At 45.8% G+C, this 24,273-nt stretch overlaps 82 non-coding genes across 82 annotated transcripts; all 82 read right to left on the bottom strand.

The window, feature by feature from the left end:
• Nucleotides 1–96: 96 nt before the first annotated feature.
• TRNAR-UCU (transfer RNA arginine (anticodon UCU)) lies at nt 97–169 on the bottom strand. The gene has a single exon. It is a non-coding gene; the product is annotated as a tRNA-Arg (tRNA).
• A 219-nt stretch (nt 170–388) lies between these two features.
• Nucleotides 389–461, bottom strand: TRNAR-UCU (transfer RNA arginine (anticodon UCU)). The gene has a single exon. It is a non-coding gene; the product is annotated as a tRNA-Arg (tRNA).
• Nucleotides 462–534: 73 nt separating this feature from the next.
• On the bottom strand, nt 535–607 carry TRNAR-UCU (transfer RNA arginine (anticodon UCU)). Its single transcript has one exon. It is a non-coding gene; the product is annotated as a tRNA-Arg (tRNA).
• Nucleotides 608–680: 73 nt separating this feature from the next.
• On the bottom strand, nt 681–753 carry TRNAR-UCU (transfer RNA arginine (anticodon UCU)). The gene has a single exon. It is a non-coding gene; the product is annotated as a tRNA-Arg (tRNA).
• Nucleotides 754–825: 72 nt separating this feature from the next.
• On the bottom strand, nt 826–898 carry TRNAR-UCU (transfer RNA arginine (anticodon UCU)). The gene has a single exon. It is a non-coding gene; the product is annotated as a tRNA-Arg (tRNA).
• Nucleotides 899–971: 73 nt separating this feature from the next.
• Nucleotides 972–1,044, bottom strand: TRNAR-UCU (transfer RNA arginine (anticodon UCU)). The gene has a single exon. It is a non-coding gene; the product is annotated as a tRNA-Arg (tRNA).
• A 73-nt stretch (nt 1,045–1,117) lies between these two features.
• On the bottom strand, nt 1,118–1,190 carry TRNAR-UCU (transfer RNA arginine (anticodon UCU)). The gene has a single exon. It is a non-coding gene; the product is annotated as a tRNA-Arg (tRNA).
• Nucleotides 1,191–1,409: 219 nt separating this feature from the next.
• Nucleotides 1,410–1,482, bottom strand: TRNAR-UCU (transfer RNA arginine (anticodon UCU)). Its single transcript has one exon. It is a non-coding gene; the product is annotated as a tRNA-Arg (tRNA).
• A 73-nt stretch (nt 1,483–1,555) lies between these two features.
• On the bottom strand, nt 1,556–1,628 carry TRNAR-UCU (transfer RNA arginine (anticodon UCU)). The gene has a single exon. It is a non-coding gene; the product is annotated as a tRNA-Arg (tRNA).
• A 510-nt stretch (nt 1,629–2,138) lies between these two features.
• Nucleotides 2,139–2,211, bottom strand: TRNAR-UCU (transfer RNA arginine (anticodon UCU)). Its single transcript has one exon. It is a non-coding gene; the product is annotated as a tRNA-Arg (tRNA).
• Nucleotides 2,212–2,284: 73 nt separating this feature from the next.
• On the bottom strand, nt 2,285–2,357 carry TRNAR-UCU (transfer RNA arginine (anticodon UCU)). The gene has a single exon. It is a non-coding gene; the product is annotated as a tRNA-Arg (tRNA).
• Nucleotides 2,358–2,576: 219 nt separating this feature from the next.
• On the bottom strand, nt 2,577–2,649 carry TRNAR-UCU (transfer RNA arginine (anticodon UCU)). The gene has a single exon. It is a non-coding gene; the product is annotated as a tRNA-Arg (tRNA).
• Nucleotides 2,650–2,868: 219 nt separating this feature from the next.
• On the bottom strand, nt 2,869–2,941 carry TRNAR-UCU (transfer RNA arginine (anticodon UCU)). The gene has a single exon. It is a non-coding gene; the product is annotated as a tRNA-Arg (tRNA).
• A 73-nt stretch (nt 2,942–3,014) lies between these two features.
• TRNAR-CCU (transfer RNA arginine (anticodon CCU)) lies at nt 3,015–3,087 on the bottom strand. The gene has a single exon. It is a non-coding gene; the product is annotated as a tRNA-Arg (tRNA).
• A 219-nt stretch (nt 3,088–3,306) lies between these two features.
• On the bottom strand, nt 3,307–3,379 carry TRNAR-UCU (transfer RNA arginine (anticodon UCU)). Its single transcript has one exon. It is a non-coding gene; the product is annotated as a tRNA-Arg (tRNA).
• A 219-nt stretch (nt 3,380–3,598) lies between these two features.
• On the bottom strand, nt 3,599–3,671 carry TRNAR-UCU (transfer RNA arginine (anticodon UCU)). Its single transcript has one exon. It is a non-coding gene; the product is annotated as a tRNA-Arg (tRNA).
• A 364-nt stretch (nt 3,672–4,035) lies between these two features.
• On the bottom strand, nt 4,036–4,108 carry TRNAR-UCU (transfer RNA arginine (anticodon UCU)). Its single transcript has one exon. It is a non-coding gene; the product is annotated as a tRNA-Arg (tRNA).
• Nucleotides 4,109–4,181: 73 nt separating this feature from the next.
• Nucleotides 4,182–4,254, bottom strand: TRNAR-UCU (transfer RNA arginine (anticodon UCU)). Its single transcript has one exon. It is a non-coding gene; the product is annotated as a tRNA-Arg (tRNA).
• A 73-nt stretch (nt 4,255–4,327) lies between these two features.
• On the bottom strand, nt 4,328–4,400 carry TRNAR-UCU (transfer RNA arginine (anticodon UCU)). The gene has a single exon. It is a non-coding gene; the product is annotated as a tRNA-Arg (tRNA).
• Nucleotides 4,401–4,473: 73 nt separating this feature from the next.
• On the bottom strand, nt 4,474–4,543 carry TRNAR-UCU (transfer RNA arginine (anticodon UCU)). Its single transcript has one exon. It is a non-coding gene; the product is annotated as a tRNA-Arg (tRNA).
• Nucleotides 4,544–4,902: 359 nt separating this feature from the next.
• TRNAR-UCU (transfer RNA arginine (anticodon UCU)) lies at nt 4,903–4,975 on the bottom strand. Its single transcript has one exon. It is a non-coding gene; the product is annotated as a tRNA-Arg (tRNA).
• Nucleotides 4,976–5,048: 73 nt separating this feature from the next.
• On the bottom strand, nt 5,049–5,121 carry TRNAR-UCU (transfer RNA arginine (anticodon UCU)). Its single transcript has one exon. It is a non-coding gene; the product is annotated as a tRNA-Arg (tRNA).
• Nucleotides 5,122–5,194: 73 nt separating this feature from the next.
• Nucleotides 5,195–5,267, bottom strand: TRNAR-UCU (transfer RNA arginine (anticodon UCU)). Its single transcript has one exon. It is a non-coding gene; the product is annotated as a tRNA-Arg (tRNA).
• Nucleotides 5,268–7,285: 2,018 nt separating this feature from the next.
• Nucleotides 7,286–7,358, bottom strand: TRNAR-UCU (transfer RNA arginine (anticodon UCU)). The gene has a single exon. It is a non-coding gene; the product is annotated as a tRNA-Arg (tRNA).
• Nucleotides 7,359–7,431: 73 nt separating this feature from the next.
• TRNAR-UCU (transfer RNA arginine (anticodon UCU)) lies at nt 7,432–7,504 on the bottom strand. The gene has a single exon. It is a non-coding gene; the product is annotated as a tRNA-Arg (tRNA).
• A 73-nt stretch (nt 7,505–7,577) lies between these two features.
• On the bottom strand, nt 7,578–7,650 carry TRNAR-UCU (transfer RNA arginine (anticodon UCU)). Its single transcript has one exon. It is a non-coding gene; the product is annotated as a tRNA-Arg (tRNA).
• A 73-nt stretch (nt 7,651–7,723) lies between these two features.
• On the bottom strand, nt 7,724–7,796 carry TRNAR-UCU (transfer RNA arginine (anticodon UCU)). Its single transcript has one exon. It is a non-coding gene; the product is annotated as a tRNA-Arg (tRNA).
• A 219-nt stretch (nt 7,797–8,015) lies between these two features.
• Nucleotides 8,016–8,088, bottom strand: TRNAR-UCU (transfer RNA arginine (anticodon UCU)). The gene has a single exon. It is a non-coding gene; the product is annotated as a tRNA-Arg (tRNA).
• Nucleotides 8,089–8,453: 365 nt separating this feature from the next.
• TRNAR-UCU (transfer RNA arginine (anticodon UCU)) lies at nt 8,454–8,526 on the bottom strand. The gene has a single exon. It is a non-coding gene; the product is annotated as a tRNA-Arg (tRNA).
• Nucleotides 8,527–8,599: 73 nt separating this feature from the next.
• Nucleotides 8,600–8,672, bottom strand: TRNAR-UCU (transfer RNA arginine (anticodon UCU)). The gene has a single exon. It is a non-coding gene; the product is annotated as a tRNA-Arg (tRNA).
• Nucleotides 8,673–8,744: 72 nt separating this feature from the next.
• On the bottom strand, nt 8,745–8,817 carry TRNAR-UCU (transfer RNA arginine (anticodon UCU)). Its single transcript has one exon. It is a non-coding gene; the product is annotated as a tRNA-Arg (tRNA).
• Nucleotides 8,818–8,890: 73 nt separating this feature from the next.
• On the bottom strand, nt 8,891–8,963 carry TRNAR-UCU (transfer RNA arginine (anticodon UCU)). Its single transcript has one exon. It is a non-coding gene; the product is annotated as a tRNA-Arg (tRNA).
• Nucleotides 8,964–9,036: 73 nt separating this feature from the next.
• TRNAR-UCU (transfer RNA arginine (anticodon UCU)) lies at nt 9,037–9,109 on the bottom strand. Its single transcript has one exon. It is a non-coding gene; the product is annotated as a tRNA-Arg (tRNA).
• A 219-nt stretch (nt 9,110–9,328) lies between these two features.
• TRNAR-UCU (transfer RNA arginine (anticodon UCU)) lies at nt 9,329–9,401 on the bottom strand. Its single transcript has one exon. It is a non-coding gene; the product is annotated as a tRNA-Arg (tRNA).
• Nucleotides 9,402–9,474: 73 nt separating this feature from the next.
• On the bottom strand, nt 9,475–9,547 carry TRNAR-UCU (transfer RNA arginine (anticodon UCU)). Its single transcript has one exon. It is a non-coding gene; the product is annotated as a tRNA-Arg (tRNA).
• Nucleotides 9,548–10,057: 510 nt separating this feature from the next.
• On the bottom strand, nt 10,058–10,130 carry TRNAR-UCU (transfer RNA arginine (anticodon UCU)). The gene has a single exon. It is a non-coding gene; the product is annotated as a tRNA-Arg (tRNA).
• A 73-nt stretch (nt 10,131–10,203) lies between these two features.
• TRNAR-UCU (transfer RNA arginine (anticodon UCU)) lies at nt 10,204–10,276 on the bottom strand. Its single transcript has one exon. It is a non-coding gene; the product is annotated as a tRNA-Arg (tRNA).
• A 219-nt stretch (nt 10,277–10,495) lies between these two features.
• Nucleotides 10,496–10,568, bottom strand: TRNAR-UCU (transfer RNA arginine (anticodon UCU)). Its single transcript has one exon. It is a non-coding gene; the product is annotated as a tRNA-Arg (tRNA).
• A 219-nt stretch (nt 10,569–10,787) lies between these two features.
• TRNAR-UCU (transfer RNA arginine (anticodon UCU)) lies at nt 10,788–10,860 on the bottom strand. The gene has a single exon. It is a non-coding gene; the product is annotated as a tRNA-Arg (tRNA).
• A 73-nt stretch (nt 10,861–10,933) lies between these two features.
• On the bottom strand, nt 10,934–11,006 carry TRNAR-CCU (transfer RNA arginine (anticodon CCU)). The gene has a single exon. It is a non-coding gene; the product is annotated as a tRNA-Arg (tRNA).
• Nucleotides 11,007–11,225: 219 nt separating this feature from the next.
• On the bottom strand, nt 11,226–11,298 carry TRNAR-UCU (transfer RNA arginine (anticodon UCU)). The gene has a single exon. It is a non-coding gene; the product is annotated as a tRNA-Arg (tRNA).
• A 219-nt stretch (nt 11,299–11,517) lies between these two features.
• On the bottom strand, nt 11,518–11,590 carry TRNAR-UCU (transfer RNA arginine (anticodon UCU)). The gene has a single exon. It is a non-coding gene; the product is annotated as a tRNA-Arg (tRNA).
• A 219-nt stretch (nt 11,591–11,809) lies between these two features.
• TRNAR-UCU (transfer RNA arginine (anticodon UCU)) lies at nt 11,810–11,882 on the bottom strand. The gene has a single exon. It is a non-coding gene; the product is annotated as a tRNA-Arg (tRNA).
• A 72-nt stretch (nt 11,883–11,954) lies between these two features.
• TRNAR-UCU (transfer RNA arginine (anticodon UCU)) lies at nt 11,955–12,027 on the bottom strand. Its single transcript has one exon. It is a non-coding gene; the product is annotated as a tRNA-Arg (tRNA).
• Nucleotides 12,028–12,100: 73 nt separating this feature from the next.
• Nucleotides 12,101–12,173, bottom strand: TRNAR-UCU (transfer RNA arginine (anticodon UCU)). The gene has a single exon. It is a non-coding gene; the product is annotated as a tRNA-Arg (tRNA).
• A 73-nt stretch (nt 12,174–12,246) lies between these two features.
• Nucleotides 12,247–12,319, bottom strand: TRNAR-UCU (transfer RNA arginine (anticodon UCU)). Its single transcript has one exon. It is a non-coding gene; the product is annotated as a tRNA-Arg (tRNA).
• A 73-nt stretch (nt 12,320–12,392) lies between these two features.
• On the bottom strand, nt 12,393–12,462 carry TRNAR-UCU (transfer RNA arginine (anticodon UCU)). The gene has a single exon. It is a non-coding gene; the product is annotated as a tRNA-Arg (tRNA).
• A 359-nt stretch (nt 12,463–12,821) lies between these two features.
• TRNAR-UCU (transfer RNA arginine (anticodon UCU)) lies at nt 12,822–12,894 on the bottom strand. The gene has a single exon. It is a non-coding gene; the product is annotated as a tRNA-Arg (tRNA).
• Nucleotides 12,895–12,967: 73 nt separating this feature from the next.
• TRNAR-UCU (transfer RNA arginine (anticodon UCU)) lies at nt 12,968–13,040 on the bottom strand. Its single transcript has one exon. It is a non-coding gene; the product is annotated as a tRNA-Arg (tRNA).
• A 73-nt stretch (nt 13,041–13,113) lies between these two features.
• Nucleotides 13,114–13,186, bottom strand: TRNAR-UCU (transfer RNA arginine (anticodon UCU)). The gene has a single exon. It is a non-coding gene; the product is annotated as a tRNA-Arg (tRNA).
• Nucleotides 13,187–13,258: 72 nt separating this feature from the next.
• Nucleotides 13,259–13,331, bottom strand: TRNAR-UCU (transfer RNA arginine (anticodon UCU)). Its single transcript has one exon. It is a non-coding gene; the product is annotated as a tRNA-Arg (tRNA).
• A 73-nt stretch (nt 13,332–13,404) lies between these two features.
• TRNAR-UCU (transfer RNA arginine (anticodon UCU)) lies at nt 13,405–13,477 on the bottom strand. The gene has a single exon. It is a non-coding gene; the product is annotated as a tRNA-Arg (tRNA).
• Nucleotides 13,478–13,550: 73 nt separating this feature from the next.
• Nucleotides 13,551–13,623, bottom strand: TRNAR-UCU (transfer RNA arginine (anticodon UCU)). The gene has a single exon. It is a non-coding gene; the product is annotated as a tRNA-Arg (tRNA).
• Nucleotides 13,624–13,696: 73 nt separating this feature from the next.
• Nucleotides 13,697–13,769, bottom strand: TRNAR-UCU (transfer RNA arginine (anticodon UCU)). The gene has a single exon. It is a non-coding gene; the product is annotated as a tRNA-Arg (tRNA).
• A 1,869-nt stretch (nt 13,770–15,638) lies between these two features.
• Nucleotides 15,639–15,711, bottom strand: TRNAR-UCU (transfer RNA arginine (anticodon UCU)). Its single transcript has one exon. It is a non-coding gene; the product is annotated as a tRNA-Arg (tRNA).
• A 73-nt stretch (nt 15,712–15,784) lies between these two features.
• On the bottom strand, nt 15,785–15,857 carry TRNAR-UCU (transfer RNA arginine (anticodon UCU)). The gene has a single exon. It is a non-coding gene; the product is annotated as a tRNA-Arg (tRNA).
• Nucleotides 15,858–15,930: 73 nt separating this feature from the next.
• TRNAR-UCU (transfer RNA arginine (anticodon UCU)) lies at nt 15,931–16,003 on the bottom strand. Its single transcript has one exon. It is a non-coding gene; the product is annotated as a tRNA-Arg (tRNA).
• A 73-nt stretch (nt 16,004–16,076) lies between these two features.
• On the bottom strand, nt 16,077–16,149 carry TRNAR-UCU (transfer RNA arginine (anticodon UCU)). Its single transcript has one exon. It is a non-coding gene; the product is annotated as a tRNA-Arg (tRNA).
• Nucleotides 16,150–18,165: 2,016 nt separating this feature from the next.
• On the bottom strand, nt 18,166–18,238 carry TRNAR-UCU (transfer RNA arginine (anticodon UCU)). Its single transcript has one exon. It is a non-coding gene; the product is annotated as a tRNA-Arg (tRNA).
• Nucleotides 18,239–18,311: 73 nt separating this feature from the next.
• On the bottom strand, nt 18,312–18,384 carry TRNAR-UCU (transfer RNA arginine (anticodon UCU)). Its single transcript has one exon. It is a non-coding gene; the product is annotated as a tRNA-Arg (tRNA).
• A 73-nt stretch (nt 18,385–18,457) lies between these two features.
• On the bottom strand, nt 18,458–18,530 carry TRNAR-UCU (transfer RNA arginine (anticodon UCU)). The gene has a single exon. It is a non-coding gene; the product is annotated as a tRNA-Arg (tRNA).
• A 73-nt stretch (nt 18,531–18,603) lies between these two features.
• Nucleotides 18,604–18,676, bottom strand: TRNAR-UCU (transfer RNA arginine (anticodon UCU)). The gene has a single exon. It is a non-coding gene; the product is annotated as a tRNA-Arg (tRNA).
• Nucleotides 18,677–18,749: 73 nt separating this feature from the next.
• On the bottom strand, nt 18,750–18,822 carry TRNAR-UCU (transfer RNA arginine (anticodon UCU)). Its single transcript has one exon. It is a non-coding gene; the product is annotated as a tRNA-Arg (tRNA).
• Nucleotides 18,823–18,895: 73 nt separating this feature from the next.
• Nucleotides 18,896–18,965, bottom strand: TRNAR-UCU (transfer RNA arginine (anticodon UCU)). Its single transcript has one exon. It is a non-coding gene; the product is annotated as a tRNA-Arg (tRNA).
• Nucleotides 18,966–20,979: 2,014 nt separating this feature from the next.
• On the bottom strand, nt 20,980–21,052 carry TRNAR-UCU (transfer RNA arginine (anticodon UCU)). The gene has a single exon. It is a non-coding gene; the product is annotated as a tRNA-Arg (tRNA).
• Nucleotides 21,053–21,125: 73 nt separating this feature from the next.
• On the bottom strand, nt 21,126–21,198 carry TRNAR-UCU (transfer RNA arginine (anticodon UCU)). The gene has a single exon. It is a non-coding gene; the product is annotated as a tRNA-Arg (tRNA).
• Nucleotides 21,199–21,271: 73 nt separating this feature from the next.
• TRNAR-UCU (transfer RNA arginine (anticodon UCU)) lies at nt 21,272–21,344 on the bottom strand. Its single transcript has one exon. It is a non-coding gene; the product is annotated as a tRNA-Arg (tRNA).
• A 73-nt stretch (nt 21,345–21,417) lies between these two features.
• On the bottom strand, nt 21,418–21,490 carry TRNAR-UCU (transfer RNA arginine (anticodon UCU)). Its single transcript has one exon. It is a non-coding gene; the product is annotated as a tRNA-Arg (tRNA).
• Nucleotides 21,491–21,563: 73 nt separating this feature from the next.
• On the bottom strand, nt 21,564–21,636 carry TRNAR-UCU (transfer RNA arginine (anticodon UCU)). Its single transcript has one exon. It is a non-coding gene; the product is annotated as a tRNA-Arg (tRNA).
• A 72-nt stretch (nt 21,637–21,708) lies between these two features.
• TRNAR-UCU (transfer RNA arginine (anticodon UCU)) lies at nt 21,709–21,781 on the bottom strand. The gene has a single exon. It is a non-coding gene; the product is annotated as a tRNA-Arg (tRNA).
• Nucleotides 21,782–21,854: 73 nt separating this feature from the next.
• TRNAR-UCU (transfer RNA arginine (anticodon UCU)) lies at nt 21,855–21,927 on the bottom strand. Its single transcript has one exon. It is a non-coding gene; the product is annotated as a tRNA-Arg (tRNA).
• A 73-nt stretch (nt 21,928–22,000) lies between these two features.
• TRNAR-UCU (transfer RNA arginine (anticodon UCU)) lies at nt 22,001–22,073 on the bottom strand. Its single transcript has one exon. It is a non-coding gene; the product is annotated as a tRNA-Arg (tRNA).
• A 219-nt stretch (nt 22,074–22,292) lies between these two features.
• On the bottom strand, nt 22,293–22,365 carry TRNAR-UCU (transfer RNA arginine (anticodon UCU)). The gene has a single exon. It is a non-coding gene; the product is annotated as a tRNA-Arg (tRNA).
• Nucleotides 22,366–22,438: 73 nt separating this feature from the next.
• TRNAR-UCU (transfer RNA arginine (anticodon UCU)) lies at nt 22,439–22,511 on the bottom strand. Its single transcript has one exon. It is a non-coding gene; the product is annotated as a tRNA-Arg (tRNA).
• Nucleotides 22,512–22,584: 73 nt separating this feature from the next.
• Nucleotides 22,585–22,657, bottom strand: TRNAR-UCU (transfer RNA arginine (anticodon UCU)). The gene has a single exon. It is a non-coding gene; the product is annotated as a tRNA-Arg (tRNA).
• A 72-nt stretch (nt 22,658–22,729) lies between these two features.
• On the bottom strand, nt 22,730–22,802 carry TRNAR-UCU (transfer RNA arginine (anticodon UCU)). Its single transcript has one exon. It is a non-coding gene; the product is annotated as a tRNA-Arg (tRNA).
• Nucleotides 22,803–22,875: 73 nt separating this feature from the next.
• TRNAR-UCU (transfer RNA arginine (anticodon UCU)) lies at nt 22,876–22,948 on the bottom strand. Its single transcript has one exon. It is a non-coding gene; the product is annotated as a tRNA-Arg (tRNA).
• A 73-nt stretch (nt 22,949–23,021) lies between these two features.
• TRNAR-UCU (transfer RNA arginine (anticodon UCU)) lies at nt 23,022–23,094 on the bottom strand. Its single transcript has one exon. It is a non-coding gene; the product is annotated as a tRNA-Arg (tRNA).
• A 219-nt stretch (nt 23,095–23,313) lies between these two features.
• TRNAR-UCU (transfer RNA arginine (anticodon UCU)) lies at nt 23,314–23,386 on the bottom strand. The gene has a single exon. It is a non-coding gene; the product is annotated as a tRNA-Arg (tRNA).
• A 73-nt stretch (nt 23,387–23,459) lies between these two features.
• Nucleotides 23,460–23,532, bottom strand: TRNAR-UCU (transfer RNA arginine (anticodon UCU)). The gene has a single exon. It is a non-coding gene; the product is annotated as a tRNA-Arg (tRNA).
• Nucleotides 23,533–23,897: 365 nt separating this feature from the next.
• TRNAR-UCU (transfer RNA arginine (anticodon UCU)) lies at nt 23,898–23,970 on the bottom strand. The gene has a single exon. It is a non-coding gene; the product is annotated as a tRNA-Arg (tRNA).
• A 73-nt stretch (nt 23,971–24,043) lies between these two features.
• On the bottom strand, nt 24,044–24,116 carry TRNAR-UCU (transfer RNA arginine (anticodon UCU)). Its single transcript has one exon. It is a non-coding gene; the product is annotated as a tRNA-Arg (tRNA).
• Between the last annotated feature and the right edge of the window lie 157 nt (nt 24,117–24,273).

Below are 24,273 nucleotides of genomic sequence, written 5' to 3'. Positions count from 1 at the left end.
GCTATCCACTACACCACAGAAACCGCGACCAACGCACTAATTTGGAAATTCCGCCGTAGTAGTTCAGAAAACTATGTTTCTCAGCAAAAACAGCGACATCTCTGCTGGGGATCGAACCCAGGACCTTCGGATTAGAAGTCCGATGTGCTATTCACTACACCACAGAGACAACTACAGGTGTTTTAATTGGGTAATTCCGCCGAAGCAGTTCGGAAAACTATTATTCTCAGCAAAACCAGCGACATCTCTGCTGGGGATCGAACCCAGGACCTTCTGATTTGAAGTCCGATGTGCTATCCACTACACCACAGAGACATTGACAGGTGTATTAATTTGGAAATTCCGCCGAAGCAGTTCGGAAAACTATGTTTCTCAGCAAAACCAGCGACATCTCTGCTGGGGATCAAACCCAGAACCTTCGGATTAGAAGTCCGATGCGCTATCCACTACACCACAGAGACATTGACAGGTGTATTAATTTGGAAATTCCGCCGAAGCAGTTCAGAGAGCGATGCTTCTCAGCAAAAGCAACGAAATCTCTGCTGGGGATCGAACCCAGGACCTTCGGATTAGAAGTCCGATGTGCTATCCCCTACACCACAGAGACAACGACAGGTGTAATAATTGGGAAATTCCGCCGAAGCAGTTCGGAAAACTATGTTTCTCAGCAAAACCAGCGACATCTCTGCTGGGGATCGAACCCAGGACCTTAGGGTTAGAAGTCCGATGTGCTATCCACTACACCACAGAGACAACGACTATCGTACTTATTTGAATTTCCGCCGAAGCAGTTCGGAAAACTATGTTTCTCAGTAATACCAGCGACATCTCTGCTGGGGATCGAACCCAGGACCTTCGGATTAGAAGTCCGATGTGCTATCCACTACACCACAGAGACATTGACAGGTATATTAATTTGGAAATCCCGCCTAAGTAGTTCAGAGAGCGATGCTTCTCAGCAAAAGCAACGACATCTCTGCTGGGGATCAAACCCAGAACCTTCGGATTAGAAGTCCGATGTGCTATCCACTACACCACAGAGACATTGACAGGTGTATTAATTTGGAAATTCCGCCGAAGCAGTTCGGAAAACTATGTTTCTCAGCAAAACCAGCGACATCTCTGCTGGGGATCGAACCCAGGACCTTCGGATTAGAAGTCCGATGTGCTATCCACTTCACCACAGAGACATTGATAGGTGTATTAATTTGGAAATTCCGCCGTAGTAATTCGAAAAACTATACTTCTCAGCAAAACCAGCGCCATATCTGCTGGGGATCGAACCCTGGACCTTCGGATTAGAAGTCCAATGTGCTATCCACTACACCACAGAAACAACGACCGCGCCGTTATTTTGGAAATCCCGCCTAAGTAGTTCAGAGAACGATGCTTCTCAGCAAAAGCAACGGCATCTCTGCTGGGGATCGAACCCAGGACCTTCGGATTAGAAGTCCGATGTGCTATCCACTACACCACAGAGACATTGACAGGTGTATTAATTTGGAAATTCCGCAGAAGCAGTTCGGAAAACTATGTTTCTCAGCAAAAGCAACGAAATCTCTGCTGGGGATCGAACCCAGGACCTTCGGATTAGAAGTCCGATGTGCTATCCACTACACCACAGAGACAACGACAGCTGTAATAATTTGGAAATTCCGCCGAAGCAGTTCGGAAAACTATGTTTCTCAGCAAAACCAGCGACATCTCTGCTGGGGATTGAACCCAGGACCTTCGGATTAAAAGTCCGATGTGCTATCCACTACACCACAGAGACAACGACTATCGTACTAATTTGAATTTCCGCCGAAGCAGTTCGGAAAACTATGTTTCTCAGTAATACCAGCGACATCTCTGCTGGGGATCGAACCCAGGACCTCCGTATTAGAAGTCCGATGTGCTATCCACTTCACCACAGAGACATTGACAGGTGTATTAATTTGGAAATTCCGCCGTAGTAATTCGAAAAACTATACTTCTCAGCAAAACCAGCGCCATATCTGCTGGGGATCGAACCCTGGACCTTCGGATTAGAAGTCCAATGTGCTATCCACTACACCACAGAAACAACGACCGCCCCGTTATTTTGGAAATCCCGCCTAAGTAGTTCAGAGAACGATGCTTCTCAGCAAAAGCAACGGCATCTCTGCTGGGGATCGAACCCAGGACCTTCGGATTAGAAGTCCGATGTGCTATCTACTACACCACAGAGACATTGACAGTTGTATTAATTTGGAAATTCCGCCGAAGCAGTTCGGAAAACTATGTTTCTCAGCATAACCAGCGACATCTCTACTGGGGATCGAACCCAGGACATTCGGATTAGAAGTCCGATGTGCTATCCACTACACCATAGAGACATTGACAGGTGTATTAATTTGGAAATCCCGCCTAAGTAGTTCGGAAAACTATGTTTCTCAGCAAAACCAGCGACATCTCTGCTGGGGATCGAACCCGAGACCTTCGGATCAGAAGTCCGATGTGCTATCCACTACACCACTGAGACAACGACAGGTGTAATAATTTGGAAATTCCGCCGAAGCAGTTCGGAAAACTATGTTTCTCAGCAAAACCAGCGTCATCTCTGCTGGGGATCGAACCCAGGACCTTCGGATTAGAAGTCCGATGTGCTATCCACTACACCACAGAGACATTGACAGGTGTATTAATTTGGAAATTCCGCCGAAGCAGTTCGGAAAACTATGTTTCTCAGCAAAACCAGCGACATCTCTACTGGGGATCGAACCCAGGACCTTCGGATTAAAAGTCCGATGTGCTATCCACTACACCACAGAGACATTGACAGGTGTATTAATTTGGAAATCCCACCGAAGCAGTTCGGAAAACTATGTTTCTCAGCAAAACCAGCGACATCTCTGCTGGGGATCGAACCCAGGACCTTCGGATTAGAAGTCCGATGTGCTATCCACTACACCACGGAGACAACGACAGGTGTATTAATTTGGAAATTCCGCCGAAGCAGTTCGGAAAACTATGTTTCTCAGCAAAACCAGCGACATCTCTGCTGGGGATCGAACCCAGGACCTTCGGATTAGGAGTCCGATGTGCTATCCACTACACCACAGAGACATTGACAAGTGTATTAATTTGGAAATCCCGCCTAAGTAGTTCAGAGAGCGATGCTTCTCAGCAAAAGCAACGACATCTCTGCTGGGGTTTCAAACCAGAACTTTCGGATTAGAAGTCCGATGTGCTATCCACTACACCACAGAGACATTGACAGGTGTATTAATTTGGAAATTCCGCCGAAGCAGTTCGGAAAACTATGTTTCTCAGCAAAACCAGCGACATCTCTGCTGGGGATCGAACCCAGGACCTTCGGATTAGAAGTCCGATGTGCTGTCCACTTCACCACAGAGACATTGACAGGTGTATTAATTTGGAAATTCCGCCGTAGTAATTCGAAAAACTATACTTCTCAGCAAAACCAGCGCCATATCTGTTGAGGATCGAACCCAGGACCTTCGGATTAGAAGTCCAATGTGCTATCCACTACACCACAGAAACAACGACCCCCCCGTTATTATGGAAATCCCGCCTAAGTAGTTCAGAGAACGATGCTTCTCAGCAAAAGCAACGGCATCTCTGCTGGGGATCGAACCCAGGACCTTCGGATTAGAAGTCCGATGTGCTATCTACTACACCACAGAGACATTGACAGGTTTATTAATTTGGAAATTCCGCCGAAGCAGTTCGGAAAACTATGTTTCTCAGCAAAACCAGCGACATATCTGCTGGGGATCGAACCCAGGACATTCGGATTAGAAAACCGATGTGCTATCCACTACACCACAGAGACATTGACAGATGTATTAATTTGGAAATCCCGCCTAAGTAGTTCGGAAAACTATGTTTCTCAGCAAAACCAGCGACATCTCTGCTGGGGATCGAACACAGGACCTTCGGATTAGAAGTCCGATGTGCTATCCACGACACCACAGAGACATTGACAGGTGTATTAATTTGGAAATTCCGCCGAAGCAGTTCGGAAAACTATGTTCTCAGCAAAACCAGCGACATCTCTGCTGGGGATCGAACCCAGCACCTTCGGATTAGAAGTCCGATGTGCTATCCACTACACCACAGAGACATTGACAAGTGTATTAATTTGGAAATTCCCCCGAAGCAGTTCGGAAAACTATTATTCTCAGCAAAACCAGCGACATCTCTGCTGGGGATCGAACCCAGGACCTTCGGATTAGAAGTCCGATGTGCTATCCACTACACCACAGAGACCACCACCACCGCACTAATTTGGAAATTCCGCCGTAGTAGTTCGAAAAACTATACTTCTCAGCAAAACCAGCGACATCTCTGCTGGGGATCGAACTCAGGACCTTCGGATTAGAAGTCCGATGTGCTATCCACTACACCACAGAGACAACGACATTTGTATTAATTTGGAAACTCCGCCGAAGCAGTTCGGAAAACTATGTTTCTCAGCAAAACCAGCGACATCTCTGCTGGGGATCGAACCCAGGACCTTCGGATTAGAAATCCGATGTGCTATCCACTACACCACGACCACCGCACTAATTTGGAAATTCCGCCGAAGCAGTTCGGAAAACTATGTTTCTCAGCAAAACCAGCGACATCTCGGCTGGGGATTGAATCCAGGACCTTCGGATTAGAAGTCCGATGTGCTATCCACTTCACCACAGAGACATTGACAGGTGTATTAATTTGGAAATTCCGCCGTAGTAATTCGAAAAACTATACTTCTCAGCAAAACCAGCGCCATATCTGCTGGGGATCGAACCCTGGACCTTCGGATTAGAAGTCCAATGTGCTATCCACTACACCACAGAAACAACGACCGCCCCGTTATTTTGGAAATCCCGCCTAAGTAGTTCAGAGAACGATGCTTCTCAGCAAAAGCAACGGCTTCTCTGCTGGGGATCGAACCCTGGACCTTCGGATTAGAAGTCCGATGTGCTATCCACTACACCACAGAGACATTGACAGGTGTATTAATTTGGAAATTCCGCAGAAGCAGTTCGGAAAACTATGTTTCTCAGCAAAAGCAACGAAATCTCTGCTGGGGATCGAACCCAGGACCTTCGGATTAGAAGTCCGATGTGCTATCCACTACACCACAGAGACCACCACCACCGCACTAATTTGGAAATTCCGCCGTAGTAGTTCGAAAAACTATACTTCTCAGCAAAACCAGCGACATCTCTGCTGGGGATCGAACCCAGGACCTTCGGATTAGAAGTCCGATGTGCTATCCACTACACCACAGAGACAACGACATTTGTATTAATTTGGAAACTCCGCCGAAGCAGTTCGGAAAACTATGTTTCTCAGCAAAACCAGCGACATCTCTGCTAGGGATCGAACCCGGGACCTTCGGATTAGAAGTCCGATTTTTTTTTTTTTTTAATTATGTCATTAAAAAATACAATACGCGTGTATTTTACAAGGTAGCGAGATACAACAATCGACAGATTATATAAAGAGAAAATGCCTGAGTAATAAATGACAAATCAGTCCGAAAAAAAGCAACTGGAATACAAAGAAAGATAATGAAGAGTTAACATCGAATAAAAAATAGTATCCTACGACACATCAAAGAAATAATAGAAACAAATCGTATACGATTATTCATTGCATTATGTTGTTAGTAATAATTAACGAAAATAGGCAAAAATAAACATCGAACAGCATGTAAATGAGATAAATAATTGAAAAAACCCCTATTGAAAATAAGTAGCAAAGAATGATACCCGACATAACAAAGAAAAGGCTGCAATACATTCAGAGAAGTGACCATCATAATTCCGTGACTTATACTTTAAAACCGTAATCATCCGGTATCACAAAGTCCCAATACAGAGGACTCGTAACTGGCTGCCCCTGATAGCGACAATAGCGAGCGTGAAATTCATTCTGGGAAGACGGAGGCCAAACAACTTCCTTAGGCCACCAATCTGGCCGGCGCCCACCCTCAAAAGGAACCAAAGAGGAAATGGGAACCTTCTGAGTTTTCGCAGCAGGACGAGTGTAAGAAGACGAAGTCTTGCCGGAATCACCGTCGCTGGACGACAACGAATGCTTAGCACTCCGACGAGGATCAGACTTGAGACCAGCATTGACGACTGTTGAAACAACTCCGCCACCGAGGACCGGGAAAACTGGCGGAATAGAACCGGAGGGAGGATCGACTACTTCCATTGCAGCATCTCCAACGCCGACGGACACCGCTGCAGAATCACGGGACCCCATTCTGGGCCATAGTGGACACTCGCGAATGACATGACCCTGCTTCTGACACTTGAAGCACTTGAACTCCGGACACTGACGATATACGTGATCGGTAGCATAACACTTATTACACACCTTTATTTGGGAATCGTGTTTCACAGCGTAAAACTTCTCCCGACCAACAGCATCGGCGATCCGTAAGCGATAAGGCAACACAGAAAGCCCCTCGGGTAAAGTCACCCGAACAGTACGTACTCCACAATAAAATGATAATTTTTTATGCCAAACTATCTGACCCTTAATTTCGCAGCCAAGCGACGTTAGCTTAGAGAGAACAGCGTCATCAGTCACGTATTCCGGCAGATCATGAAAAGCGGCAGTCACCGTCTTCGCAGAAACACTCGATATTTCGTAGAGCTCAACACCAATATCCAACCCAGAATCGATTACACCAACAACATCGGCTAAATTCTTCAAGGTAAGAATATAACCACCTTCATCACAAGCAACGAGGGAAGAAGCACAGTCCAGGCCAAAGTTCGCAGTAACCGCGGTAGACACAACTTCAAAACTTGGTAGATTACGTTTAAAATCAATAAAAACCGACCGCTTGAAAGCATCCATCCTGGGTAGAAACACCCAGGAGGGAAAACGAGATTAAAAATTAACAACTATTAAATAAAATTAACGAAAAATAACAGATAGTAAAAATAAACCGGCAAAAAGCAGGCCCAGGCTTAGCGCGACGAAACACGGAGAGCAAAAGTGAACGACCTGCACTCTCCAAAAGCTCAAACGCAACCTCCGAAGTCCGATGTGCTATCCACTACACCACAGAGACAACGACAGGTGTAATAATTTGGAAATTCCGCCGTAGTAGTTCGAAAAACTATACTTCTCAGCAAAACCAGCGACATATCTGCTGGGGATCGTACCCAGGACCTTCGGATTAGAAGTCCAATGAGCTATCCACTACACCACAGAGACATTGACAGGTGTATTAATTTGGAAATCCCGCCTAAGTAGTTCAGAGAGCGATGCTTCTCAGCAAAAGCAACGACATCTCTGCTGGGGATCAAACCCAGAACCTTCGGATTAGAAGTCCGATGTGCTATCCACTACACCAAAGAGACATTGACAAGTGTATTAATTTGGAAATTCCACCGAATCAGTTCAGAGAGCGATGCTTCTCAGCAAAAGCAACGAAATCTCTGCTGGGGATCGAACCCAGGACCTTCGGATTAGAAGTCCGATGTGCTATCCACTACACCACAGAGACAACGACAGGTGTATTAATTTGGAAATTCCGCCGAAGCAGTTCGGAAAACTATGTTTCTCAGCAAAACCAGCGACATCTCTGCTGGGGATCGAACCCAGGACCTTCGGATTAGAAGTCCGATGTGCTAACCACTACACCACAGAGACAACTACAGGTGTTTTAATTGGGAAATTCCGCCGAAGCAGTTCGGAAAACTATGTTTCTCAGCAAAACCAGCGACATCTCTGCTGGGGATCGAACCCAGGACCTTCGGATTAGAAGTCCGATGTGCTATCCACTACACCACAGAGACATTGACAGGTGTATTAATTTGGAAATTCCGCCGAAGCAGTTCGAAAAACTATACTTCTCAGCAAAACCGGCGACATCTCTGCTGGGGATCGAACCCAGGACCTTCGGATTTGAAGTCCGATGTGCTATCCACTACACCACAGAAACCGCGACCAACGCACTAATTTGGAAATTCCGCCGTAGTAGTTCAGAAAACTATGTTTCTCAGCAAAAACAGCGACATCTCTGCTGGGGATCGAACCCAGGACCTTCGGATTAGAAGTCCGATGTGCTATCCACTACACCACAGAGACAACTACAGGTGTTTTAATTGGGTAATTCCGCCGAAGCAGTTCGGAAAACTATTATTCTCAGCAAAACCAGCGACATCTCTGCTGGGGATCGAACCCAGGACCTTCTGATTTGAAGTCCGATGTGCTATCCACTACACCACAGAGACATTGACAGGTGTATTAATTTGGAAATTCCGCCGAAGCAGTTCGGAAAACTATGTTTCTCAGCAAAACCAGCGACATCTCTGCTGAGGATCAAACCCAGAACCTTCGGATTAGAAGTCCGATGCGCTATCCACTACACCACAGAGACATTGACAGGTGTATTAATTTGGAAATTCCGCCGAAGCAGTTCAGAGAGCGATGCTTCTCAGCAAAAGCAACGAAATCTCTGCTGGGGATCGAACCCAGGACCTTCGGATTAGAAGTCCGATGTGCTATCCCCTACACCAAAGAGACAACGACAGGTGTAATAATTGGGAAATTCCGCCGAAGCAGTTCGGAAAACTATGTTTCTCAGCAAAACCAGCGACATCTCTGCTGGGGATCGAACCCAGGACCTTAGGGTTAGAAGTCCGATGTGCTATCCACTACACCACAGAGACAACGACTATCGTACTTATTTGAATTTCCGCCGAAGCAGTTCGGAAAACTATGTTTCTCAGTAATACCAGCGACATCTCTGCTGGGGATCGAACCCAGGACCTTCGGATTAGAAGTCCGATGTGCTATCCACTACACCACAGAGACATTGACAGGTATATTAATTTGGAAATCCCGCCTAAGTAGTTCAGAGAGCGATGCTTCTCAGCAAAAGCAACGACATCTCTGCTGGGGATCAAACCCAGAACCTTCGGATTAGAAGTCCGATGTGCTATCCACTACACCACAGAGACATTGACAGGTGTATTAATTTGGAAATTCCGCCGAAGCAGTTCGGAAAACTATGTTTCTCAGCAAAACCAGCGACATCTCTGCTGGGGATCGAACCCAGGACCTTCGGATTAGAAGTCCGATGTGCTATCCACTTCACCACAGAGACATTGATAGGTGTATTAATTTGGAAATTCCGCCGTAGTAATTCGAAAAACTATACTTCTCAGCAAAACCAGCGCCATATCTGCTGGGGATCGAACCCTGGACCTTCGGATTAGAAGTCCAATGTGCTATCCACTACACCACAGAAACAACGACCGCGCCGTTATTTTGGAAATCCCGCCTAAGTAGTTCAGAGAACGATGCTTCTCAGCAAAAGCAACGGCATCTCTGCTGGGGATCGAACCCAGGACCTTCGGATTAGAAGTCCGATGTGCTATCCACTACACCACAGAGACATTGACAGGTGTATTAATTTGGAAATTCCGCAGAAGCAGTTCGGAAAACTATGTTTCTCAGCAAAAGCAACGAAATCTCTGCTGGGGATCGAACCCAGGACCTTCGGATTAGAAGTCCGATGTGCTATCCACTACACCACAGAGACAACGACAGCTGTAATAATTTGGAAATTCCGCCGAAGCAGTTCGGAAAACTATGTTTCTCAGCAAAACCAGCGACATCTCTGCTGGGGATTGAACCCAGGACCTTCGGATTAAAAGTCCGATGTGCTATCCACTACACCACAGAGACAACGACTATCGTACTAATTTGAATTTCCGCCGAAGCAGTTCGGAAAACTATGTTTCTCAGTAATACCAGCGACATCTCTGCTGGGGATCGAACCCAGGACCTCCGTATTAGAAGTCCGATGTGCTATCCACTTCACCACAGAGACATTGACAGGTGTATTAATTTGGAAATTCCGCCGTAGTAATTCGAAAAACTATACTTCTCAGCAAAACCAGCGCCATATCTGCTGGGGATCGAACCCTGGACCTTCGGATTAGAAGTCCAATGTGCTATCCACTACACCACAGAAACAACGACCGCCCCGTTATTTTGGAAATCCCGCCTAAGTAGTTCAGAGAACGATGCTTCTCAGCAAAAGCAACGGCATCTCTGCTGGGGATCGAACCCAGGACCTTCGGATTAGAAGTCCGATGTGCTATCTACTACACCACAGAGACATTGACAGTTGTATTAATTTGGAAATTCCGCCGAAGCAGTTCGGAAAACTATGTTTCTCAGCATAACCAGCGACATCTCTACTGGGGATCGAACCCAGGACATTCGGATTAGAAGTCCGATGTGCTATCCACTACACCATAGAGACATTGACAGGTGTATTAATTTGGAAATCCCGCCTAAGTAGTTCGGAAAACTATGTTTCTCAGCAAAACCAGCGACATCTCTGCTGGGGATCGAACCCGAGACCTTCGGATCAGAAGTCCGATGTGCTATCCACTACACCACTGAGACAACGACAGGTGTAATAATTTGGAAATTCCGCCGAAGCAGTTCGGAAAACTATGTTTCTCAGCAAAACCAGCGTCATCTCTGCTGGGGATCGAACCCAGGACCTTCGGATTAGAAGTCCGATGTGCTATCCACTACACCACAGAGACATTGACAGGTGTATTAATTTGGAAATTCCGCCGAAGCAGTTCGGAAAACTATGTTTCTCAGCAAAACCAGCGACATCTCTACTGGGGATCGAACCCAGGACCTTCGGATTAAAAGTCCGATGTGCTATCCACTACACCACAGAGACATTGACAGGTGTATTAATTTGGAAATCCCACCGAAGCAGTTCGGAAAACTATGTTTCTCAGCAAAACCAGCGACATCTCTGCTGGGGATCGAACCCAGGACCTTCGGATTAGAAGTCCGATGTGCTATCCACTACACCACGGAGACAACGACAGGTGTATTAATTTGGAAATTCCGCCGAAGCAGTTCGGAAAACTATGTTTCTCAGCAAAACCAGCGACATCTCTGCTGGGGATCGAACCCAGGACCTTCGGATTAGGAGTCCGATGTGCTATCCACTACACCACAGAGACATTGACAAGTGTATTAATTTGGAAATCCCGCCTAAGTAGTTCAGAGAGCGATGCTTCTCAGCAAAAGCAACGACATCTCTGCTGGGGTTTCAAACCAGAACTTTCGGATTAGAAGTCCGATGTGCTATCCACTACACCACAGAGACATTGACAGGTGTATTAATTTGGAAATTCCGCCGAAGCAGTTCGGAAAACTATGTTTCTCAGCAAAACCAGCGACATCTCTGCTGGGGATCGAACCCAGGACCTTCGGATTAGAAGTCCGATGTGCTGTCCACTTCACCACAGAGACATTGACAGGTGTATTAATTTGGAAATTCCGCCGTAGTAATTCGAAAAACTATACTTCTCAGCAAAACCAGCGCCATATCTGTTGAGGATCGAACCCAGGACCTTCGGATTAGAAGTCCAATGTGCTATCCACTACACCACAGAAACAACGACCCCCCCGTTATTATGGAAATCCCGCCTAAGTAGTTCAGAGAACGATGCTTCTCAGCAAAAGCAACGGCATCTCTGCTGGGGATCGAACCCAGGACCTTCGGATTAGAAGTCCGATGTGCTATCTACTACACCACAGAGACATTGACAGGTTTATTAATTTGGAAATTCCGCCGAAGCAGTTCGGAAAACTATGTTTCTCAGCAAAACCAGCGACATATCTGCTGGGGATCGAACCCAGGACATTCGGATTAGAAAACCGATGTGCTATCCACTACACCACAGAGACATTGACAGATGTATTAATTTGGAAATCCCGCCTAAGTAGTTCGGAAAACTATGTTTCTCAGCAAAACCAGCGACATCTCTGCTGGGGATCGAACACAGGACCTTCGGATTAGAAGTCCGATGTGCTATCCACTACACCACAGAGACATTGACAGGTGTATTAATTTGGAAATTCCGCCGAAGCAGTTCGGAAAACTATGTTCTCAGCAAAACCAGCGACATCTCTGCTGGGGATCGAACCCAGCACCTTCGGATTAGAAGTCCGATGTGCTATCCACTACACCACAGAGACATTGACAAGTGTATTAATTTGGAAATTCCCCCGAAGCAGTTCGGAAAACTATTATTCTCAGCAAAACCAGCGACATCTCTGCTGGGGATCGAACCCAGGACCTTCGGATTAGAAGTCCGATGTGCTATCCACTACACCACAGAGACCACCACCACCGCACTAATTTGGAAATTCCGCCGTAGTAGTTCGAAAAACTATACTTCTCAGCAAAACCAGCGACATCTCTGCTGGGGATCGAACTCAGGACCTTCGGATTAGAAGTCCGATGTGCTATCCACTACACCACAGAGACAACGACATTTGTATTAATTTGGAAACTCCGCCGAAGCAGTTCGGAAAACTATGTTTCTCAGCAAAACCAGCGACATCTCTGCTGGGGATCGAACCCAGGACCTTCGGATTAGAAATCCGATGTGCTATCCACTACACCACGACCACCGCACTAATTTGGAAATTCCGCCGAAGCAGTTCGGAAAACTATGTTTCTCAGCAAAACCAGCGACATCTCGGCTGGGGATTGAATCCAGGACCTTCGGATTAGAAGTCCGATGTGCTATCCACTTCACCACAGAGACATTGACAGGTGTATTAATTTGGAAATTCCGCCGTAGTAATTCGAAAAACTATACTTCTCAGCAAAACCAGCGCCATATCTGCTGGGGATCGAACCCTGGACCTTCGGATTAGAAGTCCAATGTGCTATCCACTACACCACAGAAACAACGACCGCCCCGTTATTTTGGAAATCCCGCCTAAGTAGTTCAGAGAACGATGCTTCTCAGCAAAAGCAACGGCTTCTCTGCTGGGGATCGAACCCTGGACCTTCGGATTAGAAGTCCGATGTGCTATCCACTACACCACAGAGACATTGACAGGTGTATTAATTTGGAAATTCCGCAGAAGCAGTTCGGAAAACTATGTTTCTCAGCAAAAGCAACGAAATCTCTGCTGGGGATCGAACCCAGGACCTTCGGATTAGAAGTCCGATGTGCTATCCACTACACCACAGAGACAACGACAGGTGTAATAATTTGGAAATTCCGCCGAAGCAGTTCGGAAAACTATGTTTCTCAGCAAAACCAGCGACATCTCTGCTGGGGATCGAACACAGGACCTTCGGATTAGAAGTCCGATGTGCTATCCACTACACCACAGAGACATTGACAGGTGTATTAATTTGGAAATTCCGCCGAAGCAGTTCGGAAAACTATGTTCTCAGCAAAACCAGCGACATCTCTGCTGGGGATCGAACCCAGCACCTTCGGATTAGAAGTCCGATGTGCTATCCACTACACCACAGAGACATTGACAAGTGTATTAATTTGGAAATTCCCCCGAAGCAGTTCGGAAAACTATTATTCTCAGCAAAACCAGCGACATCTCTGCTGGGGATCGAACCCAGGACCTTCGGATTAGAAGTCCGATGTGCTATCCACTACACCACAGAGACATTGACAGGTGTATTAATTTGGAAATTCCGCCGAAGCAGTTCGGAAAACTATTATTCTCAGCAAAACCAGCGACATCTCTGCTGGGGATCGAACCCAGGACCTTCGGATTAGAAGTCCGATGTGCTATCCACTACACCACAGAGACCACCACCACCGCACTAATTTGGAAATTCCGCCGTAGTAGTTCGAAAAACTATACTTCTCAGCAAAACCAGCGACATCTCTGCTGGGGATCGAACCCAGGACCTTCGGATTAGAAGTCCGATGTGCTATCCACTACACCACAGAGACAACGACATTTGTATTAATTTGGAAACTCCGCCGAAGCAGTTCGGAAAACTATGTTTCTCAGCAAAACCAGCGACATCTCTGCTAGGGATCGAACCCGGGACCTTCGGATTAGAAGTCCGATTTTTTTTTTTTTAATTATGTCATTAAAAAATACAATACGCGTGTATTTTACAAGGTAGCGAGATACAACAATCGACAGATTATATAAAGAGAAAATGCCTGAGTAATAAATGACAAATCAGTCCGAAAAAAAGCAACTGGAATACAAAGAAAGATAATGAAGAGTTAACATCGAATAAAAAATAGTATCCTACGACACATCAAAGAAATAATAGAAACAAATCGTATACGATTATTCATTGCATTATGTTGTTAGTAATAATTAACGAAAATAGGCAAAAATAAACATCGAACAGCATGTAAATGAGATAAATAATTGAAAAAACCCCTATTGAAAATAAGTAGCAAAGAATGATACCCGACATAACAAAGAAAAGGCTGCAATACATTCAGAGAAGTGACCATCATAATTCCGTGACTTATACTTTAAAACCGTAATCATCCGGTATCACAAAGTCCCAATACAGAGGACTCGTAACTGGCTGCCCCTGATAGCGACAATAGCGAGCGTGAAATTCATTCTGGGAAGACGGAGGCCAAACAACTTCCTTAGGCCACCAATCTGGCCGGCGCCCACCCTCAAAAGGAACCAAAGAGGAAATGGGAACCTTCTGAGTTTTCGCAGCAGGACGAGTGTAAGAAGACGAAGTCTTGCCGGAATCACCGTCGCTGGACGACAACGAATGCTTAGCACTCCGACGAGGATCAGACTTGAGACCAGCATTGACGACTGTTGAAACAACTCCGCCACCGAGGACCGGGAAAACTGGCGGAATAGAACCGGAGGGAGGATCGACTACTTCCATTGCAGCATCTCCAACGCCGACGGACACCGCTGCAGAATCACGGGACCCCATTCTGGGCCATAGTGGACACTCGCGAATGACATGACCCTGCTTCTGACACTTGAAGCACTTGAACTCCGGACACTGACGATATACGTGATCGGTAGCATAACACTTATTACACACCTTTATTTGGGAATCGTGTTTCACAGCGTAAAACTTCTCCCGACCAACAGCATCGGCGATCCGTAAGCGATAAGGCAACACAGAAAGCCCCTCGGGTAAAGTCACCCGAACAGTACGTACTCCACAATAAAATGATAATTTTTTATGCCAAACTATCTGACCCTTAATTTCGCAGCCAAGCGACGTTAGCTTAGAGAGAACAGCGTCATCAGTCACGTATTCCGGCAGATCATGAAAAGCGGCAGTCACCGTCTTCGCAGAAACACTCGATATTTCGTAGAGCTCAACACCAATATCCAACCCAGAATCGATTACACCAACAACATCGGCTAAATTCTTCAAGGTAAGAATATAACCACCTTCATCACAAGCAACGAGGGAAGAAGCACAGTCCAGGCCAAAGTTCGCAGTAACCGCGGTAGACACAACTTCAAAACTTGGTAGATTACGTTTAAAATCAATAAAAACCGACCGCTTGAAAGCATCCATCCTGGGTAGAAACACCCAGGAGGGAAAACGAGATTAAAAATTAACAACTATTAAATAAAATTAACGAAAAATAACAGATAGTAAAAATAAACCGGCAAAAAGCAGGCCAAGGCTTAGCGCGACGAAACACGGAGAGCAAAAGTGAACGACCTGCACTCTCCAAAAGCTCAAACGCAACCTCCGAAGTCCGATGTGCTATCCACTACACCACAGAGACATTGACAGGTGTATTAATTTGGAAATTCCGCCGAAGCAGTTCGGAAAACTATGTTCTCAGCAAAACCAGCGACATCTCTGCTGGGGATCGAACCCAGCACCTTCGGATTAGAAGTCCGATGTGCTATCCACTACACCACAGAGACATTGACAAGTGTATTAATTTGGAAATTCCCCCGAAGCAGTTCGGAAAACTATTATTCTCAGCAAAACCAGCGACATCTCTGCTGGGGATCGAACCCAGGACCTTCGGATTAGAAGTCCGATGTGCTATCCACTACACCACAGAGACATTGACAGGTGTATTAATTTGGAAATTCCGCCGAAGCAGTTCGGAAAACTATTATTCTCAGCAAAACCAGCGACATCTCTGCTGGGGATCGAACCCAGGACCTTCGGATTAGAAGTCCGATGTGCTATCCACTACACCACAGAGACCACCACCACCGCACTAATTTGGAAATTCCGCCGTAGTAGTTCGAAAAACTATACTTCTCAGCAAAACCAGCGACATCTCTGCTGGGGATCGAACCCAGGACCTTCGGATTAGAAGTCCGATGTGCTATCCACTACACCACAGAGACAACGACATTTGTATTAATTTGGAAACTCCGCCGAAGCAGTTCGGAAAACTATGTTTCTCAGCAAAACCAGCGACATCTCTGCTAGGGATCGAACCCGGGACCTTCGGATTAGAAGTCCGATTTTTTTTTTTTTAATTATGTCATTAAAAAATACAATACGCGTGTATTTTACAAGGTAGCGAGATACAACAATCGACAGATTATATAAAGAGAAAATGCCTGAGTAATAAATGACAAATCAGTCCGAAAAAAAGCAACTGGAATACAAAGAAAGATAATGAAGAGTTAACATCGAATAAAAAATAGTATCCTACGACACATCAAAGAAATAATAGAAACAAATCGTATACGATTATTCATTGCATTATGTTGTTAGTAATAATTAACGAAAATAGGCAAAAATAAACATCGAACAGCATGTAAATGAGATAAATAATTGAAAAAACCCCTATTGAAAATAAGTAGCAAAGAATGATACCCGACATAACAAAGAAAAGGCTGCAATACATTCAGAGAAGTGACCATCATAATTCCGTGACTTATACTTTAAAACCGTAATCATCCGGTATCACAAAGTCCCAATACAGAGGACTCGTAACTGGCTGCCCCTGATAGCGACAATAGCGAGCGTGAAATTCATTCTGGGAAGACGGAGGCCAAACAACTTCCTTAGGCCACCAATCTGGCCGGCGCCCACCCTCAAAAGGAACCAAAGAGGAAATGGGAACCTTCTGAGTTTTCGCAGCAGGACGAGTGTAAGAAGACGAAGTCTTGCCGGAATCACCGTCGCTGGACGACAACGAATGCTTAGCACTCCGACGAGGATCAGACTTGAGACCAGCATTGACGACTGTTGAAACAACTCCGCCACCGAGGACCGGGAAAACTGGCGGAATAGAACCGGAGGGAGGATCGACTACTTCCATTGCAGCATCTCCAACGCCGACGGACACCGCTGCAGAATCACGGGACCCCATTCTGGGCCATAGTGGACACTCGCGAATGACATGACCCTGCTTCTGACACTTGAAGCACTTGAACTCCGGACACTGACGATATACGTGATCGGTAGCATAACACTTATTACACACCTTTATTTGGGAATCGTGTTTCACAGCGTAAAACTTCTCCCGACCAACAGCATCGGCGATCCGTAAGCGATAAGGCAACACAGAAAGCCCCTCGGGTAAAGTCACCCGAACAGTACGTACTCCACAATAAAATGATAATTTTTTATGCCAAACTATCTGACCCTTAATTTCGCAGCCAAGCGACGTTAGCTTAGAGAGAACAGCGTCATCAGTCACGTATTCCGGCAGATCATGAAAAGCGGCAGTCACCGTCTTCGCAGAAACACTCGATATTTCGTAGAGCTCAACACCAATATCCAACCCAGAATCGATTACACCAACAACATCGGCTAAATTCTTCAAGGTAAGAATATAACCACCTTCATCACAAGCAACGAGGGAAGAAGCACAGTCCAGGCCAAAGTTCGCAGTAACCGCGGTAGACACAACTTCAAAACTTGGTAGATTACGTTTAAAATCAATAAAAACCGACCGCTTGAAAGCATCCATCCTGGGTAGAAACACCCAGGAGGGAAAACGAGATTAAAAATTAACAACTATTAAATAAAATTAACGAAAAATAACAGATAGTAAAAATAAACCGGCAAAAAGCAGGCCAAGGCTTAGCGCGACGAAACACGGAGAGCAAAAGTGAACGACCTGCACTCTCCAAAAGCTCAAACGCAACCTCCGAAGTCCGATGTGCTATCCACTACACCACAGAGACAACGACAGGTGTAATAATTTGGAAATTCCGCCGTAGTAGTTCGAAAAACTATACTTCTCAGCAAAACCAGCGACATATCTGCTGGGGATCGTACCCAGGACCTTCGGATTAGAAGTCCAATGAGCTATCCACTACACCACAGAGACATTGACAGGTGTATTAATTTGGAAATCCCGCCTAAGTAGTTCAGAGAGCGATGCTTCTCAGCAAAAGCAACGACATCTCTGCTGGGGATCAAACCCAGAACCTTCGGATTAGAAGTCCGATGTGCTATCCACTACACCAAAGAGACATTGACAAGTGTATTAATTTGGAAATTCCACCGAATCAGTTCAGAGAGCGATGCTTCTCAGCAAAAGCAACGAAATCTCTGCTGGGGATCGAACCCAGGCCCTTCGGATTAGAAGTCCGATGTGCTATCCACTACACCACAGAGACAACTACAGGTGTTTTAATTGGGAAATTCCGCCGAAGCAGTTCGGAAAACTATGTTTCTCAGCAAAACCAGCGACATCTCTGCTGGGGATCGAACCCAGGACCTTCGGATTAGAAGTCCGATGTGCTATCCACTACACCACAGAGACAACGACAGGTGTATTAATTTGGAAATTCCGCCGAAGCAGTTCGGAAAACTATGTTTCTCAGCAAAACCAGCGACATCTCTGCTGGGGATCGAACCCAGGACCTTCGGATTAGAAGTCCGATGTGCTAACCACTACACCACAGAGACAACTACAGGTGTTTTAATTGGGAAATTCCGCCGAAGCAGTTCGGAAAACTATGTTTCTCAGCAAAACCAGCGACATCTCTGCTGGGGATCGAACCCAGGACCTTCGGATTAGAAGTCCGATGTGCTATCCACTACACCACAGAGACATTGACAGGTGTATTAATTTGGAAATTCCGCCGAAGCAGTTCGAAAAACTATACTTCTCAGCAAAACCGGCGACATCTCTGCTGGGGATCGAACCCAGGACCTTCGGATTAGAAATCCGATGTGCTATCCACTACACCACGACCACCGCACTAATTTGGAAATTCCGCCGAAGCAGTTCGGAAAACTATGTTTCTCAGCAAAACCAGCGACATCTCTGCTAGGGATCGAACCCGGGACCTTCGGATTAGAAGTCCGATTTTTTTTTTTTTTTTTAATTATGTCATTAAAAAATACAATACGCGTGTATTTTACAAGGTAGCGAGATACAACAATCGACAGATTATATAAAGAGAAAATGCCTGAGTAATAAATGACAAATCAGTCCGAAAAAAAGCAACTGGAATACAAAGAAAGATAATGAAGAGTTAACATCGAATAAAAAATAGTTTCCTACGACACATCAAAGAAATAATATAAACAAATCGTATACGATTATTCATTGCATTATGTTGTTAGTAATAATTAACGAAAATAGGCAAAAATAAACATCGAACAGCATGTAAATGAGATAAATAATTGAAAAAACCCCTATTGAAAATAAGTAGCAAAGAATGATACCCGACATAACAAAGAAAAGGCTGCAATACATTCAGAGAAGTGACCATCATAATTCCGTGACTTATACTTTAAAACCGTAATCATCCGGTATCACAAAGTCCCAATACAGAGGACTCGTAACTGGCTGCCCCTGATAGCGACAATAGCGAGCGTGAAATTCATTCTGGGAAGACGGAGGCCAAACAACTTCCTTAGGCCACCAATCTGGCCGGCGCCCACCCTCAAAAGGAACCAAAGAGGAAATGGGAACCTTCTGAGTTTTCGCAGCAGGACGAGTGTAAGAAGACGAAGTCTTGCCGGAATCACCGTCGCTGGACGACAACGAATGCTTAGCACTCCGACGAGGATCAGACTTGAGACCAGCATTGACGACTGTTGAAACAACTCCGCCACCGAGGACCGGGAAAACTGGCGGAATAGAACCGGAGGGAGGATCGACTACTTCCATTGCAGCATCTCCAACGCCGACGGACACCGCTGCAGAATCACGGGACCCCATTCTGGGCCATAGTGGACACTCGCGAATGACATGACCCTGCTTCTGACACTTGAAGCACTTGAACTCCGGACACTGACGATATACGTGATCGGTAGCATAACACTTATTACACACCTTTATTTGGGAATCGTGTTTCACAGCGTAAAACTTCTCCCGACCAACAGCATCGGCGATCCGTAAGCGATAAGGCAACACAGAAAGCCCCTCGGGTAAAGTCACCCGAACAGTACGTACTCCACAATAAAATGATAATTTTTTATGCCAAACTATCTGACCCTTAATTTCGCAGCCAAGCGACGTTAGCTTAGAGAGAACAGCGTCATCAGTCACGTATTCCGGCAGATCATGAAAAGCGGCAGTCACCGTCTTCGCAGAAACACTCGATATTTCGTAGAGCTCAACACCAATATCCAACCCAGAATCGATTACACCAACAACATCGGCTAAATTCTTCAAGGTAAGAATATAACCACCTTCATCACAAGCAACGAGGGAAGAAGCACAGTCCAGGCCAAAGTTCGCAGTAACCGCGGTAGACACAACTTCAAAACTTGGTAGATTACGTTTAAAATCAATAAAAACCGACCGCTTGAAAGCATCCATCCTGGGTAGAAACACCCAGGAGGGAAAACGAGATTAAAAATTAACAACTATTAAATAAAATTAACGAAAAATAACAGATAGTAAAAATAAACCGGCAAAAAGCAGGCCCAGGCTTAGCGCGACGAAACACGGAGAGCAAAAGTGAACGACCTGCACTCTCCAAAAGCTCAAACGCAACCTCCGAAGTCCGATGTGCTATCCACTACACCACAGAGACAACGACAGGTGTAATAATTTGGAAATTCCGCCGTAGTAGTTCGAAAAACTATACTTCTCAGCAAAACCAGCGACATATCTGCTGGGGATCGTACCCAGGACCTTCGGATTAGAAGTCCAATGAGCTATCCACTACACCACAGAGACATTGACAGGTGTATTAATTTGGAAATCCCGCCTAAGTAGTTCAGAGAGCGATGCTTCTCAGCAAAAGCAACGACATCTCTGCTGGGGATCAAACCCAGAACCTTCGGATTAGAAGTCCGATGTGCTATCCACTACACCAAAGAGACATTGACAAGTGTATTAATTTGGAAATTCCACCGAATCAGTTCAGAGAGCGATGCTTCTCAGCAAAAGCAACGACATCTCTGCTGGGGATCAAACCCAGAACCTTCGGATTAGAAGTCCGATGTGCTATCCACTACACCAAAGAGACATTGACAAGTGTATTAATTTGGAAATTCCACCGAATCAGTTCAGAGAGCGATGCTTCTCAGCAAAAGCAACGAAATCTCTGCTGGGGATCGAACCCAGGACCTTCGGATTAGAAGCCCGATGTGCTATCCACTACACCACAGAGACAACGACAGGTGTATTAATTTGGAAATTCCGCCGAAGCAGTTCGGAAAACTATGTTTCTCAGCAAAACCAGCGACATCTCTGCTGGGGATCGAACCCAGGACCTTCGGATTAGAAGTCCGATGTGCTATCCACTACACCACAGAGACAACGACAGGTGTAATAATTGGGAAATTCCGCCGAAGCAGTTCGGAAAACTATGTTTCTCAGCAAAACCAGCGACATCTCTGCTGGGGATCGAACCCAGGACCTTAGGGTTAGAAGTCCGATGTGCTATCCACTACACCACAGAGACAACGACTATCGTACTTATTTGAATTTCCGCCGAAGCAGTTCGGAAAACTATGTTTCTCAGTAATACCAGCGACATCTCTGCTGGGGATCGAACCCAGGACCTTCGGATTAGAAGTCCGATGTGCTATCCACTACACCACAGAGACATTGACAGGTATATTAATTTGGAAATCCCGCCTAAGTAGTTCAGAGAGCGATGCTTCTCAGCAAAAGCAACGACATCTCTGCTGGGGATCAAACCCAGAACCTTCGGATTAGAAGTCCGATGTGCTATCCACTACACCACAGAGACATTGACAGGTGTATTAATTTGGAAATTCCGCCGAAGCAGTTCGGAAAACTATGTTTCTCAGCAAAACCAGCGACATCTCTGCTGGGGATCGAACCCAGGACCTTCGGATTAGAAGTCCGATGTGCTATCCACTTCACCACAGAGACATTGATAGGTGTATTAATTTGGAAATTCCGCCGTAGTAATTCGAAAAACTATACTTCTCAGCAAAACCAGCGCCATATCTGCTGGGGATCGAACCCTGGACCTTCGGATTAGAAGTCCAATGTGCTATCCACTACACCACAGAAACAACGACCGCGCCGTTATTTTGGAAATCCCGCCTAAGTAGTTCAGAGAACGATGCTTCTCAGCAAAAGCAACGGCATCTCTGCTGGGGATCGAACCCAGGACCTTCGGATTAGAAGTCCGATGTGCTATCCACTACACCACAGAGACATTGACAGGTGTATTAATTTGGAAATTCCGCAGAAGCAGTTCGGAAAACTATGTTTCTCAGCAAAAGCAACGAAATCTCTGCTGGGGATCGAACCCAGGACCTTCGGATTAGAAGTCCGATGTGCTATCCACTACACCACAGAGACAACGACAGGTGTAATAATTGGGAAATTCCGCCGAAGCAGTTCGGAAAACTATGTTTCTCAGCAAAACCAGCGACATCTCTGCTGGGGATCGAACCCAGGACCTTAGGGTTAGAAGTCCGATGTGCTATCCACTACACCACAGAGACAACGACTATCGTACTTATTTGAATTTCCGCCGAAGCAGTTCGGAAAACTATGTTTCTCAGTAATACCAGCGACATCTCTGCTGGGGATCGAACCCAGGACCTTCGGATTAGAAGTCCGATGTGCTATCCACTACACCACAGAGACATTGACAGGTATATTAATTTGGAAATCCCGCCTAAGTAGTTCAGAGAGCGATGCTTCTCAGCAAAAGCAACGACATCTCTGCTGGGGATCAAACCCAGAACCTTCGGATTAGAAGTCCGATGTGCTATCCACTACACCACAGAGACATTGACAGGTGTATTAATTTGGAAATTCCGCCGAAGCAGTTCGGAAAACTATGTTTCTCAGCAAAACCAGCGACATCTCTGCTGGGGATCGAACCCAGGACCTTCGGATTAGAAGTCCGATGTGCTATCCACTTCACCACAGAGACATTGATAGGTGTATTAATTTGGAAATTCCGCCGTAGTAATTCGAAAAACTATACTTCTCAGCAAAACCAGCGCCATATCTGCTGGGGATCGAACCCTGGACCTTCGGATTAGAAGTCCAATGTGCTATCCACTACACCACAGAAACAACGACCGCGCCGTTATTTTGGAAATCCCGCCTAAGTAGTTCAGAGAACGATGCTTCTCAGCAAAAGCAACGGCATCTCTGCTGGGGATCGAACCCAGGACCTTCGGATTAGAAGTCCGATGTGCTATCCACTACACCACAGAGACATTGACAGGTGTATTAATTTGGAAATTCCGCAGAAGCAGTTCGGAAAACTATGTTTCTCAGCAAAAGCAACGAAATCTCTGCTGGGGATCGAACCCAGGACCTTCGGATTAGAAGTCCGATGTGCTATCCACTACACCACAGAGACAACGACAGGTGTAATAATTTGGAAATTCCGCCGAAGCAGTTCGGAAAACTATGTTTCTCATTAATACCAGCGACATCTCTGCTGGGGATCGAACCCAGGACCTCCGTATTAGAAGTCCGATGTGCTATCCACTTCACCACAGAGACATTGACAGGTGTATTAATTTGGAAATTCCGCCGTAGTAATTCGAAAAACTATACTTCTCAGCAAAACCAGCGCCATATCTGCTGGGGATCGAACCCTGGACCTTCGGATTAGAAGTCCAATGTGCTATCCACTACACCACAGAAACAACGACCGCCCCGTTATTTGGGAAATCCCGCCTAAGTAGTTCAGAGAACGATGCTTCTCAGCAAAAGCAACGGCATCTCTGCTGGGGATCGAACCCAGGACCTTCGGATTAGAAGTCCGATGTGCTATCCACTACACCACAGAGACATTGACAGTTGTATTAATTTGGAAATTCCGCCGAAGCAGTTCGGAAAACTATGTTTCTCAGCATAACCAGCGACATCTCTACTGGGGATCGAACCCAGGACATTCGGATTAGAAGTCCGATGTGCTATCCACTACACCATAGAGACATTGACAGATGTATTAATTTGGAAATCCCGCCTAAGTAGTTCGGAAAACTATGTTTCTCAGCAAAACCAGCGACATCTCTGCTGGGGATCGAACCCGAGACCTTCGGATCAGAAGTCCGATGTGCTATCCACTACACCACTGAGACAACGACAGGTG

The sequence above is a fragment of the Leiobunum rupestre genome, chromosome 7 (assembly GCF_980474605.1).
Source record: "Leiobunum rupestre chromosome 7, qqLeiRupe1.1.hap1, whole genome shotgun sequence".
NCBI lineage: Eukaryota > Metazoa > Arthropoda > Arachnida > Opiliones > Sclerosomatidae > Leiobunum > Leiobunum rupestre.
This window is presented reverse-complemented; position numbering and strand designations above follow the sequence as displayed.